The sequence below is a fragment of the Melospiza melodia genome, chromosome 1 (assembly GCF_035770615.1).
Source record: "Melospiza melodia melodia isolate bMelMel2 chromosome 1, bMelMel2.pri, whole genome shotgun sequence".
In the NCBI taxonomy this organism is placed as follows: Eukaryota; Metazoa; Chordata; class Aves; order Passeriformes; family Passerellidae; genus Melospiza; species Melospiza melodia.
Genome location: NC_086194.1, coordinates 55,612,603 through 55,632,135, shown reverse-complemented (window position 1 = coordinate 55,632,135; position 19,533 = coordinate 55,612,603).

The window sequence follows — 19,533 nt, the reverse complement described above, 5'->3', positions numbered from 1 at the left end:
ATTTGGCAGGCGAGTTTTGTTTTCCAGGGAAAAGCGCCGTTGTTTGTGTTTGGGGCCTGTGGCTGGGAGTGGCCGGCTGGCTAATTAGAATCCACGATACGCAGGATGGTTCCCAGACCAGAGGTGACACCAGTGACAAGTCGGGCCGGGTTGATACTACCAAGTGCGTCCTGCAATCTGCCATCCAGAAGCGGGGTAGCTTACTTTTGTTTGCCAGGGAAACGGGCCGAGGTTTGTGTTTGGGGGCCTGTGGCTCAGAGTGGCCGGGTGGCTTCTTAGAATCCACGATACGCAGGATGGTTCCTAGACCCAAGGTGGCACCAGTGCCAAGTCGGGCTGGTTTGACACAACCAAGTGGCTCCTGCAATCTGCCATCCAGAATCGGGGCAGCTTAATTTTTTTTGCCAGGGAAACGGTCCGAGGATTGTGTCTGGGAGCCTATGGCTGGGAGTGACCGGCTGGCTCCTGAAATGCTACAATAGGCAGGATGGTTCCCAGACCCATAGTGGCACCAGTGCCAAGTTGGGATGATTTGATAGTACCAAGTGGCTCCTGCAATCTGCCATCAAAAAGTTGGCAGGCGAATTTTGTTTTCCAGGGAAAAGCGCCGTTGTTTGTGTTTGGGGGCCTGTGGCTGGGAGTGGCCGGCTGGCTCCTTAGAATCCACGATACGCAGGATTGTTCCCAGACCCAAGGTGGCACCAGTGCCAAGTCGGGCTGGTTTGATGGTGCAAAGTGGCTCCGGCAATCTGCCATCCAGACGCGGGGCAGCGGATTTTTGTTTCCAAGAGAAATGGTCCGTGGTTTGTTTTTGGGGGTTTATGGCTGGGCGTGGCCGGCTGGCTCCTTAAAAAGCTCGATATGCAGGATGGTTCCCTGACACAAGGTGGCACCAGTGCCACGTCGGGCGGTTTTCGTAGTACAAAGTGCGTCCGAAAATTTGCCATCCAGAAGAGGGGCAGTTGAGTTTTGTTTGCCGGAGAAAAGGGCCGTGGTTTGTTTTTGGGGGCATATGGCTGAGAGTGGCCGGCTGGCTCCTGAAAAGCTACGATAGGCAGGATGGTGACCAGACCCATGGTGGCACAAGTGCCAAGTTGGGCTGGTTCGATAGTACCAAGTGGCTCCTGCAATCTGCCATCAAAATGTTGGCAGGCGAGTTTTGTTTTCCAGGGAAAAGCGCTGTTGTTTGTGTTTGGGGGCCTGTGGCTGGGAGTGGCCGGCTGGCTCCTTAGAATCCACGATACGCAGGATGGTTCCCAGACCAGAGGTGGCACCAGTGCCATGTCGGGCTGGTTTTATAGTACCAAGTGGTTCATGCAATCTGCCATCAAAAATTTGGCAGGCGAGTTTTGTTTTCCAGGGAAAAGCGCCGTTGTTTGTGTTTGGGGGCCTGTGGCAGGGAGTGGCCGGCTGGCTCCTTAGAATCCACGATACGCAGCATGGTTCCCAGACCCAAGGTGGCACCAGTGCCAAGTTGGGCTGGTTTGATACTACCAAGTGCGTCCTGCAATCTGCCATCCAGAAGCGGGGTAGCTTACTTTTTTTTGGCAGGGAAACGGGCCGAGGTTTTTGTCTCGGGGTATATGGCTGGGGGTGACCGGCTGGCTCCTGAAAAGCTACGATAGGCAGGATGGTGACCAGACCCATGGTGGCAGCAGTGCCAAGTTGGGCTGGTTTGATAGTACCAAGTGGCTCCTGCAATCTGCCATCAAAAATTTGGCAGGCGAGTTTTGTTTTCCAGGGAAAAGCGCCGTTGTTTGTGTTTGGGGGCCTGTGGCTGGGAGTGGCCGGCTGGCTAATTAGAATCCACGATACGCAGGATGGTTCCCAGACCAGAGGTGACACCAGTGCCAAGTCGGGCTGGTTTGATAGTACCAAGTGGCTCCTGCAATCTGCCATCCAGAAGCGGGGTAGCTTACTTTTGTTTGCCAGGGAAACGGGCCGAGGTTTGTGTTTGGGGGCCTGTGGCTCAGAGTGGCCGGGTGGCTTCTTAGAATCCACGATACGCAGGATGGTTCCTAGACCCAAGGTGGCACCAGTGCCAAGTCGGCCTGGTTTGACAAAACCAAGTGGCTCCTGCAATCTGCCATCCAGAATCGGGGCAGCTTAATTTTTTTTGCCAGGGAAACGGTCCGAGGATTGTGTCTGGGAGCCTATGGCTGGGAGTGACCGGCTGGCTCCTGAAATGCTACAATAGGCAGGATGGTTCCCAGACCCATAGTGGCACCAGTGCCAAGTTGGGATGATTTGATAGTACCAAGTGGCTCCTGCAATCTGCCATCAAAAAGTTGGCAGGCGAATTTTGTTTTCCAGGGAAAAGCGCCGTTGTTTGTGTTTGGGGGCCTGTGGCTGGGAGTGGCCGGCTGGCTCCTTAGAATCCACGATACGCAGGATTGTTCCCAGACCCAAGGTGGCACCAGTGCCAAGTCGGGCTGGTTTGATGGTGCAAAGTGGCTCCGGCAATCTGCCATCCAGACGCGGGGCAGCGGATTTTTGTTTCCAAGAGAAATGGTCCGTGGTTTGTTTTTGGGGGTTTATGGCTGGGCGTGGCCGGCTGGCTCCTTAAAAAGCTCGATATGCAGGATGGTTCCCTGACACAAGGTGGCACCAGTGCCACGTCGGGCGGTTTTCGTAGTACAAAGTGCGTCCTAAAATTTGCCATCCAGAAGAGGGGCAGTTGAGTTTTGTTTGCCAGAGAAAAGGGCCGTGGTTTGTTTTTGGGGGCATATGGCTGAGAGTGGCCGGCTGGCTCCTGAAAAGCTACGATAGGCAGGATGTTTACCAGACCCATGGTGGCACCAGTGCCAAGTTGGGCTGATTTGATAGTACCAAGTGGCTCCTGCAATCTGCCATCCAGAATCGGAGTAGCTAACTTTTGTTTTCCAGGGAAACGGGCCGAGGTTTGTGTCTGGGGGTCTATGGTTGGGAGTGGCCGGCTGGCTCCTTAGAAACCACGATACGCAGCATGGTTCCCAGACAAGAGGTGCCACCAGTGCCAAGTTGGGCTGGTTTGATACTACCAAGTGGCTGCTGCAATCTGCCATCCAGAAGCGGGGCAGCTTACTTTTGTTTGCCAGGGAAACGGACCGTTGTTTGTGTTTGGGGGCCTATGGCTGGGAATGACCGGCTGGCTCCATAAAATCCACGATACGCAGGATGGTTCCCAGACCAGAGGTGGCACCAGTGCCAAGTCGGGCTGGTTTGATAGTACCAAGTGGCTCCTGCAATCTGCCATCCAGAAGCGGGGCAGCTTACTTTTGTTTGCCAGGGAAACGGGCCGAGGTTTGTGTCTCGGGGCCTATGGCAGGGAGTGACCGGCTGGCTCCTGAAAAGCTACGATAGGCAGGATGGTGACCAGACCCATGGTGGCACAAGTGCCAAGTTGGGCTGGTTCGATAGTACCAAGTGGCTCCTGCAATCTGCCATCAAAATATTGGCAGGCGAGTTTTGTTTTTCAGGGAAAAGCCCCGTTGTTTGTCTTTGGGGGCCTGTGGTTGGGAGTGGCCGGCTGGCTCCTTAGAAACCACGATACGCAGCATGGTTCCCAGACAAGAGGTGCCACCAGTGCCAAGTTGGGCTGGTTTGATACTACCAAGTGGTTCCTGCAATCTGCCATCCACAAGCGGGGCAGCTTACTTTTGTTTGCCACGGAAACGGGCCGTTGTTTGTGTTTGGGGGCCTGTGGCTGGGAGTGGCCGACTGGCTCCTTAGAATCCACGATACGCAGGATGGTTCCCAGACCAGAGGTGGCACCAGTGCCAAGTCGGGCTGGTTTGATAGTACCAAGTGGCTCCTGCAATCTGCCATCCAGAAGCGGGGCAGCTTACTTTTCTTTGCCAGGGAAACGGGCCGAGCTTTGTGTCTGGGGGCCTATGGCTGGGAGTGACCGGCTGGCTCCTGAAAAGTTACGATAGGCAGGATGGTGACCAGACCCATGGTGGCACCAGTGCCAAGTTGGGCTGGTTTGATAGTACCAAGTGGCTCCTGCAATCTGCCATCAAAACGTTGGTAGGCGAGTTTTGTTTTCCAGGGAAAAGCGCCGTTGTTTGTGTTTGGGGGCCTGTGGCTGGGAGTGGCCGGCTGGCTCCTTAGAATCCACGATACGCACCATGGTATCCAGACCCAAGGTGGCACCAGTGCCAAGTTTTGCTGGTTTGATAGTACCAAGTGCATCCTGCAATCTGCCATCCAGAAGCAGGGCAGCTTACTTTTGTTTGCCAGGGAAACGGGCCGAGGTTTTTGTCTGGGGGCCTATGGCTGCGAGTGACCGGCTGGCTCCTGAAAAGCTACGATAGGCAGGATGGTGACCAGACCCATGGTGGCACCAGTCCCAAGTTGGGCTGGTTTGATAGTACCAAGTGGCTCCTGCAATCTGCCATCAAAATTTGGCAGGCGAGTTTTGTTTTCCAGGGAAAAGCGCCGTTGTTGTGTTTAGGGGCCTGTGGCTGAGAGTGGCCGGCTGGCTCCTTAGAATCCACGATACGCAGGATGGTTCCCAGACCCAAGGTGGCACCAGTGCCTAGTCGGGATAGTTTGATGGTGCAAAGTGGCTCCTGCAATCTGCCATCCAGAAGCGGGGCAGCTTACTTTTGTTTGCCAGGGAAAAGGGCCGAGCTTTGTGTCTGGGGGCCTATGGCTGGGAGTGACCGGCTGGCTCCTGAAAAGCTACGATAGGCAGGATGGTGACCAGACCCAAGGTGGCACCAGTGCCAAGTTGGGCTGGTTTGATAGTACCAAGTGGCTCCTGCAATCTGCCATCAAAAAGTTGGCAGGCGAGTTTTGTTTTCCAGGGAAAAGCGCCGTTGTTTCTGTTTGGGGGCCTGTGGCAGGGAGTGGCCGGCTGGCTCCTTAGAATCCATGATACGCAGGATGGTTCCCAGACTTGACGTGGCACCAGTGCCAAGTCGGGCTGGTTTGATAGTACCAAGTGAATCCTGCAATCTGCCATCCAGAAGCGGGGCAGCTTACTTTTGTTTGCCAGGGAAACGGTCCGAGGATTGTGTCTGGGGGCCTATGGCTGGGAGTGACCGGCTGGCTCCTGAAAAGCTACGATAGGCAGGATGGTGACCAGACCCATGGTGGCACCAGTGCCAAGTTGGGCTGGTTTGATAGTACCAAGTGGCTCCTGCAATCTGCCATCAAAATGTTGGCAGGCGAGTTTTGTTTTCCAGGGAAAAGCGCCGTTGTTTGTGTTTGGGTGCCTGTGGCTGGGAGTGGCCGGCTGGCTCCTTAGAATCCACGATACGCAGGATGGTTCCCAGACCAGTGGTGGCACCAGTGCCAAGTTGGGCGGGTTTGATAGTAACAAGTGCGTCCTAAAATCTGCCATCCAGAAGCGGGGCAGCTTACTTTTTTTTTCCAGGGAAACGGGCCGAGGTTTTTGTCTGGGGGCCTATGGCTGGGAGTGACCGGCTGGGTCGTGAAAAGCTACGATAGGCAGGATGGTGACAAGACCCATGACGGCACCAGTGCCAAGTTGGGCTGGTTTGATAGTACCAAGTGGCTCCTGCAATCTGCCATCAAAAATTTGGCAGGCGAGTTTTGTTTTCCAGGGAAAAGCGCCGTTGTTTGTGTTTGGGGGCCTGTGGCTGGGAGTGGCCGGCTGGCTCCTTAGAATCCACGATACGCAGCATGGTTCCCAGACCAGAGGTGGCACCAGTGCCAAGTCGGGCTGGTTTGATAGTACCAAGTGCCTCCTGCAATCTGCCATCCAGAAGCGGGGCAGCTTACTTTTGTTTGCCAGGGAAACGGGCCGAGTTTTGTGTCTGGGGGCCTATGGCTGGGAGTGACCGGCTGGCTCCTGAAAAGCTACGATAGGCAGGATAGTGACCAGACCCATGGTGGCACCAGTGCCAAGTTGGGCTGGTTTGATAGTACCAAGTGGCTCCTGCAATCTGCCATCAAAGAGTTGGCAGGCAAGTTTTGTTTACCAGGGAAAAGCGCCGTTGTTTTTGTTTGGGGGCCTATGGCTGGGAGTGGCCGGCTGGCTCCTTAGAATCCACGATACGCAGGATGGTTCTTAGACTTGACGTGGCACCAGTGCCAAGTTGGGCTGGTTTGATAGTACCAAGTGCGTCCTGCACACTGCCATCCAGAAGTGGGGTAGCTTACTTTTGTTTGCCAGGGAAACGGGCCGAGGTTTGTGTCTGGGGCCTATGGCTGGTAGTGACCGGCTGGCTCCTGAAAAGCTACGATAGGCAGGATGGTGACCAGACCCATGGTGGCACCAGTGCCAAGTTGGGCTGGTTTGATAGTACCAAGTGGCTCCTGCAATCTGCCATCAAAAAGTTGGCAGGCGAGTTTGTTATCCAGGGAAAAGCGCCGTTGTTTGTGCCTGGGGCCCTATGGCCTGGAGTGGACGGATGGCTAATTAGAATCCACGATACACAGGATGGTTCCCAGACCCATGGTGGCACTAGTGCCAAGTTGGGCTGGTTTGATAGTACCAAGTGGTTCCTGCAATCTGCCATCCAGAAGCGGGGCAGCTTACTTTTGTTTGCCAGGGAAACGGTCCGAGGATAGTGTCTGGGGGCCTAAGCCTGGAAGTGACCGGCTGGCTCGTGAAAAGCTACGATAGGCAGGATGGTGACCAGACCCATGACGGCACCAGTGCCAAGTTGGGCTGGTTTGATAGTACCAAGTGGCTCCTGCAATCTGCCATCAAAAAGTTGGCAGGCGAGTTTTTTTTTCCAGGGAAAAGCGCCGTTGTTTGTGTTTGGGGGCCTGTGGCTGGGAGTGGCCGGCGGGCTCCTTAGAATCCACGATACTCAGCATTGTTCCCAGACCAGAGGTGGCACCAGTGCCAAGTTCGTCTGGTTTGATAGTACCAAGTGGTTCCTGCAATCTGCCATCCAGAAGCGGGGCAGCTTACTTTTGTTTGCCAGGGAAACGGGCCGAGGTTTGTGTCTGGGGGCCTATGGCTGGGAGTGACCGGCTGGCTCCTGAAAAGCTACGATAGGCAGGATGGTGACCAGACCCATGGTGGCACCAGTGCCAAGTTGGGCTGATTTGATAGTACCAAGTGGCTCCTGCAATCTGCCATCAAAAAATTGGCAGGCGAATTTTGTTTTCCAGGGAAAAGCGCCGTTGTTTGTGTTTGGGGGCCTGTGGCAGGGAGTGGCCGGCTGGCTCCTGAAAAGCTACGATAGGGAGGATGGTGACCAGACCCATGGTGGCACCAGTGCCAATTTGGGCTGGTTTGATAGTACCAAGTGGCTCCGGCAATCTGCCATCAAAAAGTTGGCAGACGAGTTTTGTTTTCCAGGGAAAAGCGCCGTTGTTTGTGTTTGGGGGCCTGTGGCTGGGAGTGGCCGGCTGGCTGCTTAGAATCTACGATACGCAGGATGGTTCCCAGACCAGAGGTGGCACCAGTGCCAAGTCGGGCTGGTTTGATATTACCAAGTGCGTCCTGCAATCTGCCATCCAGAAGCGGGACAGCTTACTTTTGTTTGTCAGGGAAACGGGCCGAGCTTTGTGTCTGTGGGCCTACGGCTGGGAGTGACCGGCTGGCTCCTGAAAAGCTACGATAGGCAGGATGGTGACCAGACCCATGGTGGCACCAGTGCCAAGTTGGGCTGGTTTGATAGTACCAAGTGGCTCCTGCAATCTGCCATCAAAAAGTTGGCAGGCAAGTTTTGTTTTCCAGGGAAAAGTGCCGTTGTTTTTGTTTGGGGGCCTATGGCTGGGAGTGGCCGGCTGGCTCCTTAGAATCCACGATACGCAGGATGGTTCCCAGACCTGAGGTGGCACCAGTGCCAAGTTGGGCTGGTTTGATAGTACCAAGTGCGTACTGCAATCTGCCATCCAGAAGCGGGGTAGCTTACTATTGTTTGCCAGGGAAACGGGCCGAGGTTTGTGTCTGGGGGCCTATGGCTGGGAGTGACCGGCTGCCTCCTGAAAAGCTACGATAGGCAGGATGGTGACCAGACCCATGGTGGCACCAGTGCCAAGTTGGGCTGGTTTGATAGTACCAAGTGGCTCCTGCAATCTGCCATCAAAAACTTGGCAGGCGAGTTTGTTATCCAGGGAAAAGCGCCGTTGTTTGTGTTTGGGGGCCTGTGGGTGGGAGTGGCCGGCTGGCTCCTTAGAATCCATGATACGCAGGATGGTTCCCAGACCAGAGGTGGAACCAGTGCCAAGTCGGGCTGGTTTGATGGTGAAAAGTGGCTCCTGCAATCTGCCATCCAGAAGCGGGGCAGCTTACTTTTTTTTTCCAGGGAAACGGGCCGAGGTTTTTGTCTGGGGGCCTATGGCTGGGAGTGACCGGCTGGCTCCTGAAAAGCTACGATAGGCAGGATGGTGACCAGACCCATGGTGGCACCAGTGTCAAGTTGGGCTGGTTTGATAGTACCAAGTGGCTCCAGCAATCTGCCATCAAAATTTGGCAGGCGAGTTTTGTTTTCCAGGGAAAAGCGCCGTTGTTTGTGTTTGGGGGCCTGTGGCTGGGAGTTGCCGGATGGCTAATTAGAATCCACGATACGCAGCATGGTTCCCAGACCTGAGGTGGCACCAGTGCCAAGTCGGGCTAGTTTGATGGTGCAAAGTGGCTCCTGCAATCTGCCATCCAGAAGCGGGGCAGCTTGCTTTTGTTTGCCAGGGAAACGGGCCGAGGTTTGTGTCTGGGGGCCTATGGCTGGGAGTGACCGGCTGGCTCCTGAAAAGCTACGATAGGCAGGATGGTGACCAGACCCATGGTGGCACCAGTGCCAAGTTGGGCTGGTTCGATAGTACCAAGTGGCTCCTGCAATCTGCCATCAAAAATTTGGCAGGCGAGTTTTGTTTTCCAGGGAAAAGCGCCGTTGTTTGTGTTTGGGGGCCTGTGGCTGGGAGTGGCCGGCTGGCTGCTTAGAATCCACGATACGCAGGATGGTTCCCAGACGTGAGGTGGCGCCAGTGCCAAGTCGGGCTGGTTTGATACTACCAAGTGCGTCCTGCAATCTGCCATCCAGAAGCGGGACAGCTTACTTTTTTTTGTCAGGGAAACGGGCCGAGGTTTGTGTCACGGGGCCTATGGCTGGGAGTGACCGTCTAGGTCCTGAAAAGCTACGATAGGCAGGATGGTGACCAGACCCATGGTGGCACCAGTGCCAAGTTGGGCTGGTTTGATAGTACCAAGTGGCTCCTGCAATCTGCCATCAAAAATTTGGCAGGCGAGTTTTGTTTTCCAGGGAAAAGCGCCGTTGTTTGTGTTTGGGGGCCTGTGGGTGGGAGTGGCCGGCTTGCTAATTGGAATCCACGATACGCAGGATGGTTCCCAGACCTGAGGTGGCACCAGTGACAAGTCGGGCCAGTTTGATGGTGCAAAGTGCCTCCTGCACTCTGCCATCCAGAAGCGGGGCAGCTTACTTTTGTTTGCCAGGGAAACGGGCCGAGGTTTGTGTCTGGGGGCCTATGGCTGGGAGTGACCGGGTGGCGCCTGAACAGCTACGATAGGCAGGATGGTGACCAGACCCATGGTGGCACCAGTGCCAAGTTGGGCTGATTGGATAGTACCAAGTGGCTCCTGCAATCTGCCATCAAAAAGTTGGCAGGCGAGTTTTGTTTTCCAGGGAAAAGCGCTGTTGTTTGTGTTTGGGGGCCTGTGGCTGGGAGTGGCCGGCTGGCTCCTTAGAATCCACGATACGCAGGATGGTTCCCAGACCAGAGGTGGCACCAGTGCCATGTCGGGCTGGTTTTATAGTACCAAGTGGTTCATGCAATCTGCCATCCAGAAGCGGGGCAGCTTAATTTTGTTTGCCAGGGAAACGGGCCGAGCTTTGTGTCTGGGCGCCTATGGCTGGGAGTGACCTGCTAGGTACTGAAAAGCTACGATAGGCAGGATGGTGACCACATCCATGGTGGCACCAGTGCCAAGTTGGGCTGGTTTGATAGTACCAAGTGGCTCCTGCAATCCGCCATCAAAAAGTTGGCAGGCGAGTTTTGTTTTCCAGGGAAAAGCGCCGTTGTTTGTGTTTGGGTGCCTGTGGCAGGGAGTGGCCGGCTGGCTCCTTAGAATCCACGATACGCAGGATGGTTCCCAGACCCAAGGTGGCACCAGTGCCAAGTTGGGCTGGTTTGATACTACCAAGTGCGTCCTGCAATCTGCCATCCAGAAGCGGGGTAGCTTACTTTTTTTTGGCAGGGAAACGGGCCGAGGTTTTTGTCTCGGGGTATATGGCTGGGGGTGACCGGCTGGCTCCTGAAAAGCTACGATAGGCAGGATGGTGACCAGACCCATGGTGGCACCAGTGCCAAGTTGGGCTGGTTTGATAGTACCAAGTGGCTCCTGCAATCTGCCATCAAAAATTTGGCAGGCGAGTTTTGTTTTCCAGGGAAAAGCGCCGTTGTTTGTGTTTGGGGGCCTGTGGCTGGGAGTGGCCGGCTGGCTAATTAGAATCCACGATACGGAGGATGGTTCCCAGACCAGAGGTGACACCAGTGACAAGTCGGGCTGGGTTGATAGTACCAAGTGCGTCCTGCAATCTGCCATCCAGAAGCGGGGTAGCTTACTTTTGTTTGCCAGGGAAACGGGCCGAGGTTTGTGTCTGGGGGCCTATGGCTGGGAGTGACCGGCTGGCTCCTGAAAAGCTACGATAGGCAGGATGGTGACCAGACCCAAGGTGGCACCAGTGCCAAGTTGGGCTGGTTTGATAGTACCAAGTGGCTCCTGCAATCTGCCCTCAAAATTTGGCAGGCGAGTTTTGTTTTCCAGGGAAAAGCGCCGTTGTTTGTGTTTGGGGGCCTGTGGGTGGGAGTGGCCGGCTGGCTCCTTAGAATCCACGATACGGAGGATGGTTCCCAGACCAGTGGTGGCACCAGTGCCAAGTTTTGCTGGTTTGATGGTGAAAAGTGGCTCCTGCAATCTGCCATCCACATGCGGGATAACTTACTTTTGTTTGCCAGGGAAACGGGCCGAGGTTTTTGTCTGGGGGCCTATGGCTGGGAGTGACCGGCTGGCTCCTGAAAAGCTACGATAGGCAGGATGGTGACCAGACCCATGGTGGCACCACTGTCAAGTTGGGCTGGTTTGATAGTACCAAGTGGCTCCGGCAATCTGCCATCAAAATTTGGCAGGCGAGTTTTGTTTTCGAGTGAATAGCGCCCTTGTTTGTGTTTGGGGGCCTATGGCAGGGAGTGACCGGCTGGCTAATTAGAATCCACGATACGCAGCATGGTTCCCAGACCTGAGGTGGCACCAGTGCCAAGTCGGGCTAGTTTGATGGTGCAAAGTGGCTCCTGCAATCTGCCATCCAGAAGCGGGGCAGCTTACTTTTGTTTGCCAGGGAAACGGGCCGAGGTTTGTGTCTGGGGGCCTATGGCTGGGAGTGACCGGCTGGCTCCTGAAAAGCTACGATAGGCAGGATGGTGACCAGACCCATGGTGGCACCAGTGCCAAGTTGGGCTGGTTTGATAGTACCAAGTGGCTCCTGCAATCTGCCATCAAAATTTGGCAGGCGAGTTTTGTTTTCCAGGGAAAAGCGCCGTTGTTTGTGTTTGGGGGCCTGTGGCTGGGAGTGGCCGGCTGGCTCCTTAGAATCCACGATACGCAGGATGGTTCCCAGACCAGAGGTGGCACCAGTGCCAAGTCGGGCTGGTTTGATAGTACCAAGTGCGTACTGCAATCTGCCATCCAGAAGCGGGGCAGCTTACTTTTGTTTGCCAGGGAAACGGGCCGAGGTTTGTGTCTGGGGGCCTATGGCTGGGAGTGACCGGCTGGCTCCTGAAAAGCTACGATAGGCAGGATGGTGACCAGACCCATGGTGGCACCAGTGCCAAGTTGGGCTGGTTTGATAGTACCAAGTGGCTCCTGCAATCTGCCATCCAGAAGCAGGGCAGCTGAGTTTTGTTTGCCAGAGAAAAGGGCCTTGGTTTGTGTTTGGGGGCATATGGCTGGGTGTGGCCGGCTGGCTCCTTAGAATCCACGATACCCAGGATGGTTCCCAGACCAGAGGTGGCACCAGTGCCAAGTCGGGCTAGTTTGATGGTGCAAAGTGGCTCCTGAAATCTGCCATCCAGTAGCGGGGTAGCTTACTTTTGTTTGCCAGGGAAACGGGCCGAGCTTTGTGTCTGGGGGCCTATGGCTGCGAGTGACCGGCTGGCTCCTGAAAAGCTACGATAGGCAGGATGGTGACCAGACCCATGGTGGCACCAGTGCCAAGTTGGGCTGGTTTGATAGTACCAAGTGGCTCCTGCAATCTGCCATCAAAAACTTGGCAGGCGAGTTTTGTTTTCCAGGGAAAAGCGCCGTTGTTTGTGTCTGGGGGCCTGTGGCTGGAGTGGCCGTCTGGTTCCTTAGACTCCACGATACGCAGGATGGTTCCCAGACCTGAGGTGGCACCAGTGCCAAGTCGGGCTAGTTTGATGGTGCAATGTGGCTCCTGCAATCTGCCATCCAGAAGCGGGGCAGCTTACTTGTGTTTGCCAGGGAAACGGGCCGAGGATTTTCTCTGGGGGCCTATGGCAAGGAGGGACAGGCTGGCTCCTGAAAAGCTACAATAGGCAGGATGGTGACCAGACCCATGGTGGCACCAGTGCCAAGTTGGGCTGATTTGATAGTACCAAGTGGCTCCTGCAATCTGCCATCAAAAAGTTGGCAGGCGAGTTTTGTTTTCCAGGGAAAAGCGCCGTTGTTTGTGTTTGGGGGCCTGTGGGTGGGAGTGACCGGCTGGCTCCTTTGAAACCACGATACGCCGGATGTTTCCCAGACCCAAGGTGGCAGCAGTGCCAAGTTGGGCTGGTTTGATAGTACCAAGTTATTCCTGCAATCTGCCGTCCAGAAGCGGGGCAGCTTACTTTTGTTTGCCAGGGAAACGGGCCGAGGTTTGTGTCTGGGGGCCTATGGCTGGGAGTGACCGGCTGGCTCCTGAAAAGCTACGATAGGCAGGATGGTGACCAGACCCATGGTGGCACCAGTGCCAAGTTGGGCTGGTTTGATAGTACCAAGTGGCTCCTGCAATCTGCCATCAAAAAGTTGGCAGGCGAGTTTTGTTTTCCAGGGAAAAGCGCCGTTGTTTGTGTTTGGGGGCCTGTGGCTGGGAGTGGCCGGCTGGCTCCTTAGAATCCACGATACGCAGGATGGTTCCCAGACCAGAGGTGGCACCAGTGCCAAGTAGGGCTGGTTTTACAGTACCAAGTGGTTCCTGCAATCTTCCATCCAGAAGCGGGGCAGCTTACTTTTGTTTGCCAGGGAAACGGGCAGAGCTTTGTGTCTGGGGGCCTATGGCTGGGAGTGACCGTCTAGGTCCTGAAAAGCTACGATAGGCAGGATGGTGACCAGACCCATGTTGGCACCAGTGCCAAGTTGGGCTGGTTTGATAGTACCAAGTGGCTCCTGCAATCTGCCATCAAAATGTTGGCAGGCGAGTTTTGTTTTCCAGGGAAAAGCGCCGTTGTTTGTGTTTGGGGGCCTGTGGCTGGGAGTGGCCAGCTTGCTAATTGGAATCCACGATACACAGCATGGTTCCCAGACCTGAGGTGGCACCAGTGACAAGTCGGGCCAGTTTGATGGTGCAAAGTGGCTCCTGCAATCTGCCATCCAGAAGCGGGGCAGCTTACTTTGGTTTTCCAGGGAAAAGGGCCGAGGTTTTTCTCTGGGGACTTAGGGCTGGGAGTGACCGGCTGGCGCCTGAACAGCTCTGATGGGCAGGATGGTTCCAAGACCCATGGTGGCACCAGTGCCAAGTTGGGCTGATTTGATAGTACCAAGTGGCTCCTGCAATCTGCCATCAAAAAGTTGGCAGGCGAGTTTTGTTTTCCAGGGAAAAGCGCCGTTGTTTCTGTTTTGGGGCCTGTGGCTGGGAGTGGCCGGCTGGCTGCTTAGAATCCACGATACGCAGCATGGTTCCCAGACCAGAGGTGGCACCAGTGCCAAGTTGGGCTGGTTTGATAGTACCAAGTGCGTCCTGCAATCTGCCATCCAGAAGCGGGGCAGCTTACTTTTGTTTGCCAGGGAAACGGGCCGAGGTTTGTGTCTCAGGGCCTATGGTTGGGAGTGACCGGTTGGCTCCTGAAAAGCTACGATAGGCAGGATGGTGACCAGACCCATGTTGGCACCAGTGCCAAGTTGGGCTGGTTTGATAGTACCAAGTGACTCCTGCAATCTGCCATCAAAAAGTTGGCAGGCGAGTTTGTTATCCAGGGAAAAGCGCCGTTGTTTGTGTTTGGGGGCCTGTGGCTGGGAGTGGCCGGGTGGCTCACTAGAATCCACGATACGGAGGATGGTTCCCAGACCAGTGGTGGCACCAGTGCCAAGTTTTGCTGGTTTGATGGTGAAAAGTGGCTCCTGCAATCTGCCATCCACATGCGGGATAACTTACTTTTGTTTGCCAGGGAAACGGGCCGAGGTTTTTGTCTGGGGGTCTATGGCTGGGAGTGACCGGCTGGCTCCTGAAAAGCTACGATAGGCAGGATGGTGACCAGACCCATGGTGGCACCACTGTCAAGTTGGGCTGGTTTGATAGTACCAAGTGGCTCCGGCAATCTGCCATCAAAATTTGGCAGGCGAGTTTTGTTTTCGAGTGAATAGTGCCCTTGTTTGTGTTTGGGGGCCTATGGCAGGGAGTGACCGGCTGGCTAATTAGAATCCACGATACGCAGCATGGTTCCCAGACCTGAGGTGGCACCAGTGCCAAGTCGGGCTAGTTTGATGGTGCAAAGTGGCTCCTGCAATCTGCCATCCAGAAGCGGGGCAGCTTACTTTTGTTTGCCAGGGAAACGGGCCGAGCTTTGTGTCTGGGGGCCTATGGCTGGGAGTGACCGGCTGGCTCCTGAAAAGCTACGATAGGCAGGATGGTGACCAGACCCATGGTGGCACCAGTGCCAAGTTGGGCTGGTTTGATAGTACCAAGTGGCTCCTGCAATCTGCCATCAAAAAGTTGGCAGGCGAGTTTTGTTTTCCAGGGAAAAGCGCCGTTGTTTGTGTTTGGGGGCCTGTGGCTGGGAGTGGCCGGCTGGCTCCTTAGAATCCACCATACGCAGGATGGTTCCCAGACCAGAGGTGGCACCAGTGCCAAGTCGGGCTGGTTTGATAGTACCAAGTGCGTACTGCAATCTGCCATCCAGAAGCGGGGCAGCTTACTTTTGTTTGCCAGGGAAACGGGCCGAGGTTTGTGTCTGGGGGCCTATGGCTGGGAGTGACCGGCTGGCTCCTGAAAAGCTACGATAGGCAGGATGGTGACCAGACCCATGGTGGCACCAGTGCCAAGTTGGGCTGGTTTGATAGTACCAAGTGGCTCCTGCAATCTGTCATCAAAACGTTGGCAGGCGAGTTTTGTTTTCCAGGGAAAAGCGCCGTTGTTTGTGTTTGGGGGCCTGTGGCCTGGGAGTGGCCGGCTGGCTCCTTAGAATCCACGATACGCAGGATGGTTCCCAGAATTGAGGTGGCACCAGTGCCAATTCGGGCTGGTTTGATACTACCAAGTGCGTACTGCAATCTGCCATCCAGAAGCGGGGCAGCTTACTTTTGTTTGCCAGGGAAACGGGCCGAGGTTTGTGTCTGGGGGCCTATGGCTGGGAGTGACCGGCTGGCTCCTGAAAAGCTACGATAGGCAGGATGGTGACCAGACCCATGGTGGCACCAGTGCCAAGTTGGGCTGGTTTGATAGTACCAAGTGGCTCCTGCAATCTGCCATCAAAAAGTTGGCAGGCGAGTTTTGTTTTCCAGGGAAAAGCGCCATTGTTTGTGTTTGGGGGCCTGTGGGTGGGAGTGGCCGGCTGGCTCCTTAGAATCCACGATACCCAGGATGGTTCCCAGACCTGAGGTGGCACCAGTGCCAAGTCGGGCTAGTTTGATGGTGCAAAGTGGCTCCTGCAATCTGCCATCCAGAAGCAGGGTAGCTTACTTTTGTTTGCCAGGGAAACGGGCCGAGCTTTGTGTCTGGGGGCCTATGGCTGCGAGTGACCGGCTGGCTCCTGAAAAGCTACGATAGGCAGGATGGTGACCAGACCCATGGTGGCACCAGTGCCAAGTTGGGCTGGTTTGATAGTACCAAGTGGCTCCTGCAATCTGCCATCAAAAACTTGGCAGGCGAGTTTTGTTTTCCAGGGAAAAGCGCCGTTGTTTGTGTCTGGGGGCCTGTGGCTGGAGTGGCCGTCTGGTTCCTTAGACTCCACGATACGCAGGATGGTTCCCAGACCTGAGGTGGCACCAGTGCCAAGTCGGGCTAGTTTGATGGTGCAAAGTGGCTCCTGCAATCTGCCATCCAGAAGCGGGGCAGCTTACTTTTGTTTGCCAGGGAAACGGGCCGAGGTTTTTCTCTGGGGCCTATGGCAGGGAGGGACCGGCTGGCTCCTGAAAAGCTACGATAGGCAGGATGGTGACCAGACCCATGGTGGCACCAGTGCCAAGTTGGGCTGATTTGATAGTACCAAGTGGCTCCTGCAATCTGCCATCAAAATGTTGGCAGGCGAGTTTTGTTTTCCAGGGAAAAGCGCCGTTGTTTGTGTTTGGGGGCCTGTGGCTGGGAGTGACCGGCTGGATCCTTAGAAACCACGATACGCCGGATGGTTCCCAGACCCAAGGTGGCACCAGTGCCAAGTTGGGCTGGTTTGATAGTACCAAATTATTCCTGCAATCTGCCGTCCAGAAGCGGGGCAGCTTACTTTTGTTTGCCAGGGAAACGGACCGAGGTTTGTGTCTGGGGGCCTATGGCTGGGAGTGACCGGCTGGCTCCTGAAAAGCTACGATAGGCAGGATGGTGACCAGACCCATGGCGGCACCAGTGCCAAGTTGGGCTGGTTTGATAGTACCAAGTGGCTCCGGCAATCTGCCATCAAAAAGTTGGCAGGCGAGTTTTGTTATCCAGGCAAAAGCGCCGTTGTTTTTGTTTGGGGGCCTGTGGCTGGGAGTGGCCGGCTGGCTCCTTAGAATCCACGATACGCAGGATGGTTCCCAGACCAGAGGTGGCACCAGTGCCAAGTAGGGCTGGTTATATAGTACCAAGTGGTTCCTGCAATATTCCATCCAGAAGCGGGGCAGCTTACTTTTGTTTGCCAGGGAAACGGGCCGAGGTTTTTGTCTGGGGGCCTATGGCTTGGAGTGACCGGCTGGCTCCTGAAAAGCTACGATAGGCAGGATGGTGACCATATCCATGGTGGCACCAGTGCCAAGTTGGGCTGGTTTGATAGTACCAAGTGGCTCCTGCAATCTGCCATCAAAATGTTGGCAGGCGAGTTTTGTTTTCCAGGGAAAAGCGCCGTTGTTCGTGTTTGGGGGCCTGTGGCTGGGAGTGGCCGGCTGGCGAATTAGAATCCAGGATAGGCAGCATGGTTCCCAGACCAGAGGTGGCACCAGTGCCAAGTCGGGCAGGTTTGATAATACCTATTGGATCCTGCAATCTGCCATCCAGAAGCGGGACAGCTTACTTTTGTTTGCCAGGGAAACGGGCAGAGCTTTGTGTCTGGGGGCCTATGGCTGGGAGTGACCGTCTAGGTCCTGAAAAGCTACGATAGGCAGGATGGTGACCAGACCCATGGTGGCACCAGTGCCAAGTTGGGCTGGTTTGATAGTACCAAGTGGCTCCTGCAATCTGCCATCAAAATGTTGGCAGGCGAGTTTTGTTTTCCAGGGAAAAGCGCCGTTGTTTGTGTTTGGGGGCCTGTGGCTGGGAGTGGCCGGATGGCTCCTTAGAATCCACGATACGCAGGATGGTTCCCAGACCCAAGGTGGCACCAGTGCCAAGTTGGGCTGGTTTGATAGTACCAAGTGGTTCCTGCAATCTGCCATCCAGAAGCGGGGCAGCTTACTCTTGTTTGCCAGGGAAACGGGCCGAGGTTTGTGTCTGGGGGCCTATGGCTGCGAGTGACCGGCTAGGTCCTGAAAAGCTACGATAGGCAGGATGGTGACCAGACCCATGGTGGCACCAGTGCCAAGTTGGGCTGGTTTGATAGTACCAAGTGGCTCCTGCAATCTGCCATCAAAAATTTGGCAGGCGAGTTTTGATTTCCAGGGGAAAGCGCCGTTGTTTGTGTTTGGGGGCCTGTGGCTGGGAGTGGCCGGCTTTATAATTGGAATCCACGATACGCAGGATGGTTCCCAGATCTGACGTGGCACCAGTGCCAAGTCGGGCTAGTTGGATGCTGCAAAGTGGCTCCTGCAATCTGCCATGCAGAAGCGGGGTAGCTTACTTTTGTTTGCCAGGTAAAATGGCCGAGGTTTTTGTCTGGGGGCCTATGGCTGGGAGTGACCGGCTGGCTCCTGAAAAGCTACGATAGGCAGGATGGTGACCAGACCCATGGTGGCACCAGTGCCAAGTTGGGCTGGTTTGATAGTACCAAGTGGCTCCTGCAATCTGCCATCAAAAAGTTGGCAGGCGAGTTTTGTTTTCCAGGGAAAAGCGCCGTTGTTTGTGTTTGAGGGCCTGTGGCTGGCAGTGGCCGGCTGGCTCCTTAGAATCCACGATACGCAGGATGGTTCCCAGACCAGAGGTGGCACCAGTGCCAAGTCGGGCTGGTTTGATAGTACCAAGTGCGTCCTGCAATCTGCCATCCACAAGCGGCGCCGCTTAGTTTTGTTTGCCACGGAAACGGGCCGAGGTTTGTGTCTGGGGGCCTATGGCTGGGAGGGACCGGCTAGGTCCTGAAAATCTACGATAGGCAGGATGGTGACCAGACCCATGGTGGCACCCGTGCCAAGTTGGGCTCGTTTGATAGTACCAAGTGGCTCCGGCAATCTGCCATCAAAATTTGGCAGGCGAGTTTTGTTTTCCAGGGAAAAGCGCCGTTGTTTGTGTTTGAGGGCCTGTGGCTGGGAGTGGCCGGCTGGCTCCTTAGAATCCACGATACCCAGGATGGTTCCCAGACCCATGGCGGCACCAGTGCCAAGTCGGGCTAGTTTGATGGTGAAAAGTGGCTCCTGCAATCTGCCATCCAGAAGCGGGGCAGCTTACTTTTGTTTGCCAGGGAAACGGGCAGAGCTTTGTGTCTGGGGTCTATGGCTGGGAGTGACCGGCTGGCTCCTGAAAAGCTACGATAGGCAGGATGGTGACCAGACCCATGGTGGCACCAGTGCCAAGTTGGGCTGGTTTGATAGTACCAAGTGGCTCCGGCAATCTGCCATCAAAATGTTGGCAGGCGAGTTTTGTTTTCCAGGGAAAAGCGCCGTTGTTTGTGTTTGGGGGCCTGTGGCTGGGAGTGGCCGGCTGGCTCCTTAGAATCCACGATACGCAGGATGGTTCCCAGACCAGAGGTGGCACCAGTGCCAAGTCGGGCTGGTTTGATAGTACCAAGTGGCTCCTGCAATCTGCCATCCAGAAGCGGGGCAGCTTACTTTTGTTTGCCAGGGAAACGGGCCGAGCTTTGTGTCTGGGGGCCTATGGCTGGGAGAGACCGGCTGGCTCCTGAAAAGCTACGATAGGCAGGATGGTGACCAGACCCATGGTGGCACCAGTGCCAAGTTGGGCTGGTTTGATAGTACCAAGTGGCTCCTGCAATCTGCCATCAAAAAGTTGGCTGGCGAGTTTTGTTTTCCAGGGAAAAGCGCCGTTGTTTGTGTTTGGGGGCCTGTGGCTGGGAGTGGCCGGCTGGCTCCTTAGAATCAACGATACGCAGGATGGTTCC